Source organism: Pseudophryne corroboree, chromosome 6 (assembly GCF_028390025.1).
Source record: "Pseudophryne corroboree isolate aPseCor3 chromosome 6, aPseCor3.hap2, whole genome shotgun sequence".
In the NCBI taxonomy this organism is placed as follows: Eukaryota; Metazoa; Chordata; class Amphibia; order Anura; family Myobatrachidae; genus Pseudophryne; species Pseudophryne corroboree.
Window position 1 is genome coordinate 496,199,069 of NC_086449.1, and position 4,495 is coordinate 496,203,563.

A 4,495-nucleotide genomic window follows, 5' to 3' on the forward strand; every position below is an offset into this window, starting at 1 on the left:
GGGACTCCAAAAGGACCATTGGGTATAGACTGGATCCGCAGGAGCTTGGGCACACTAAAAAGACTTTATCTGGGTGTGAACTGGCTCCTCCCTCTATGCCCCTCCTCCAGACTTCAGTTAGACTTTGTGCCCAGGAGTGACTGGATGCACACTAGGGGAGCTCTACTGAGTTTCTCTAGAAAATACTTTGTTAGGTTTTTTTATTTTCAGGGAGACCTGCTGGCTACAGGCTCCCTGCAGCGTGGGAGAGAAGCAGACCTACTTCTTCTTAGTTAAGGGCTCTGCTTCTCGGCTACTGGACACCATTAGCTCCAGAGGGTTCGATCACTTGGTGCGCCTAGCTGCTTGTTCCCGGAGCCACGCCGTCGCCCCCTCACAGAAGCCAGAAGTCAGGTGAGTATGAGAAGATCAGAAGACTTCAGGACGGCAGAAGACTTCAGTAAAGGTACAGCGCAGCGGTAACGCTGTGCTCCATGCTCCCACACACATCACCGACGGTTTTCACTGGGTGCAGGGCGCTGGGGGGGGGCACCCTGGGCAGCATGTTACTGGAGTTTGTTGGGCGGCTTAAAGATTGTAGGTGCCTTGGCACCGTTTACAGACCCCCGCCGGCATCTTTAAAATTGGTGGGCCGAAGCGTGCCGGGAAGGGGGCGGAGCTTCGTCCCGCAGCTCACGGGCGCCATTTTCCCTACAACACGCGGCTGAGGTATAGACGCTGCCGGGACCTCCACGCTTCTCTCCCAAGTAACGGGGGACATTTTCAGAGGGGGGCCGCAGTGTGGTGCTTAATATTAACATAAGGCAGCGCTGGGTACATATATTGTTTCTTGTGATATATGGGTGCTGGGGTGTGAGCTGGCATACTCCCTCTGTGTCCTCTATCTGGGCTTTATTGTGGGCCTGTCACCTAGCTGGGACGTTCTGTGTGTTGTGGTGTGTCGGTACTACGTGTCGGCATGTCTGAGGCTGAAGGTTATTCACTGGGGGAGGTTATTGGGGGAGCGGATGCGGGGCTAGAGTTGGGACTGTCGACGCAGCCGACACCTGATTTGCTAGCATTGCTCAGTACGATAAATTCAAATGTAGCCTCCTTATCAAAGAGGTTAGATAAGTCTGAGTCACAGACGCAGGTGTGGAAAAAGTCCATGGAAGAGGCTTTGTCTCAGGTACAGACCCCATCCGGGTCGCAAAAGAGGCCATTTACTCAAGTGGTAGATACTGATACCGACACGGACTCTGATTCTGAGGTCGATTTCAGAGGCAGCTTTACATCCACGGTTAGTTAAGAGTATTCAGTACATGATTGTGGATATAAAAGATGTTTTACACATTTCTGATGAACCTGCGGTACAGGAAACAAAGATTTGCTTGTTCAAGGGAAAAAACCCTGAGGTGAAGTTTCCCCCCTCTCATGAAATGAATACTCTGTGAAAAGGCTTGGGAGTCGCCGGATAAGAAATGGCAGATTCCCAAAAGGCTTTACATGGCGTATCCTTTCCCCTCTGATGACAGGGAAAAATGGGAGGCATCTCCAAATGTTAACAAAGCTCTATCTCGTTTGTCTAAGAAGGTGGCACTTCCGTCTCCTGACACGGCAGCTCTCAAAGATCCGGCGGATCGCAAACTGGAGACGTCTCTGAAGTCCATTTTCGCTAATTCGGGTGCATTGCTCAGACCCGCTGTGGCGTCGGTATGGGTGAGTAGTGCTATTGCTAAATGGGCTGAGAATTTAGCTAATGATATGGATACTCTTGATAAGGATAATGTCCTTTTAACTCTCGGTTATATTAAGGACGCTGCAGATTACATAAAGGACGCGGCGAGGGACGTCTGTCTCTTGGGTTCAAGAACCAATGCCATGTCGATATCAGCCAGGAGGGCGCTGTGGATCCATCAATGGAACGCTGATGCCGACTCCAAGAGGGCTATGGAAGCGCTACCCTTCAAAGGTACTGTCTTGTTTGGGGACGGCTTGGATGACCTGGTCTCGACCGCGACTGCGGGTAAGTCCTCTTTTCTTCCTTATGTTCCCACACAACAGAAAAGGGCACTACATTAGCAAATGCAGTCCTTTCGTCACAATAAATACAGGCATGGAAAAGGTTCGTCCTTCCTCGCTTCAAAGGGTAAAGGAAGGGGAAGAAAACCTCCTGCAGGCTCAGGCGCCCAGGACCAAAAGTCCTCCCCTGCTGCTACCAAGTCTACCGCATGACGCTGGGGCTTCCCTGGGGGAGTCCGGACCGGTGGGGGGCCGTCTACGAATATTCAGTCAGGTCTGGATTCAATCAGGCCTGGATCCTTGGGTACTAGAGATCGTGTCTCAGGGATACAAACTGGAGTTTCAGGAGATGCCCCCTCACCGGTTCTTCCTTACGGCATTACCAGTAGTTCTTCCGGACAGGGAGGTGGTGCTAGCAGCGATTCAAAAACTGTGTCTACAGAGGGTCATTATTCCCGTTCCCTCGTCCCAGCGGGGGGAGGGTTTCTACTCGAGCCTTTTTGTTGTGCCGAAACCGGACGGTTCGGTCAGACCAATTCTAAATCTAAAATCCCTCAATCCATACTTGAAAGTTTTCATGTTCAAGATAGAATCCCTTCGAGCGGTGATTGCCAGCCTGGAAGGGGGGGATTTTATGGCGTCAGTCGACATCAAGGATGCCTACTTACATGTCCCGATATATCCTTCACATCAGGCCTTTCTCAGGTTTGCGATACAGGATTCTCATTACCAATTTCAGACGTTGCCGTTTGGTGAAAATCCTCGGAGCCGTGGAAAGCCCAAAGTCATGGCGGAAATGATGGTTCTCCTTCGCAAGGGGTTACAATTATGCCGTACTTGGATTATCTCCTGATAAAGGCGAGGTCTAAGGAACGGTTGCTGAGAAGTGTAGAGTTGTCACTGTCGGTTCTGCGACCGCACGGTTGGGTGCTCAATTTGCCAAAATCCCAGTTGATTCCGACCACTCGGCTTCCTTTTCTGGGCATGATTCTGGACACGGAATTACAGAAGGTATTTCTTCCATAAGAAAAGGCTCTGGAACTGCAGACGATGGTCAGGGAACTTCTGAGGCCGACGAGTGTGTCGATCCATCAATGTACTCGGGTTCTGGGGAAGATGGTTGCAGCGTACGAAGCCATCCCATTCGGCAGGTTTCACGCTCGGGTGTTTCAGTGGGACTTGCTGAGCAAATGGTCCGGGTCTCACCTGCACATTCACCGGAAGATAAGTTTATCTCCCAGAGCCAGAATTTCTCTCCTACAAGGAGGTGGCTACAACCCTAGGAGGTGGCTACAAGGTCATCACCTCCTAGGGGGACGCCGATTCGGTATCCAGGATTGGGTAATTCTAACAACAGATGCAAGTCTCCGGGGCTGGGGCGCAGTCACCCAACGAAGAAACTTCCAGGGCAAATGGTCGCTTCAGGAAGCCTGTCTCCACATAAATGTTCTCGAGTTAAGAGCCATTTACAACGGCCTGCTGCAAGCAAGAAGCCTTCTCCAGGGTCGACCTGTCCTGGTGCAGTCAGACAACATCACAGCGGTGGCGCATATAAACCGTCAAGGCGGAACGAGGAGCAGAGCGGCAATGGCGGAGTCCACAAGAATCCTTCGCTGGGCAGAACAACACGTGTGCGCCCTGTCAGCAGTCTTCCTACCGGGAGTGGACAACTGGGAAGCAGATTTCCTCAGCAGACACGATCTCCATCCGGGAGAGTGGGCTCTTCACCAAGAGGTATTTGCAGAGGTGACAAGACGCTGGGGAATTCCGTTGATCGACATGATGGCGTCTCCTCTCAACAAGAAGCTCCCGAGGTATTGTTCCAGGTCAAGAGACCCCCAAGCCACTGCAGTGGACGCCCTGGTGTCTCCGTGGGTGTTCCAGTCGGTGTATGTGTTCCCTCCACTTCCTCTCATTCCAAAGGTACGGGGGATCATTCGACGAGCAAGGGTTCAGGCAATTCTCGTCGTTCCGGACTGGCCAAGAAGGGCCTGGTACCCGGATCTTCAGAACTTACTGGTGGAAGATCCGTGGCCGCTTCCTCTAAGAGAGGATCTGTTGTTGCAGGGGCCATGCGTGTTTCCAGACTTACCGCGGCTGCATTTGACGGCATGGAGGTTGAGCGCCAGATCTTAGCTCGTAAGGGTATTCCCAGGGAGGTCATTCCAACTCTCATTAAGGCTAGGAAGGAGGTTACGGCGAAACATTATCACCGTATTTGGAGAAAGTATGTTTCCTGGTGTGAGTCTAAAATGGCTCCTGTGGAAGATTTTCACTTGGGTCGCCTTCTCCACTTTTTACATGCGGGGGTAGATGCAGGCCTGAAATTGGGTTCCAGCAAAGTGCAGATTTCGGCTTTGTCTATTTTCTTTCAAAAAGAGTTAGCTGCCCTCCCAGAGGTTCAGACTTTTGTGAAAGGAGTAATGCATATCAATCCTCCGTTTGTGCCTCCTGTAGCTCCATGGGACCTTGATGTGGTCTTACGGTTTCTCAT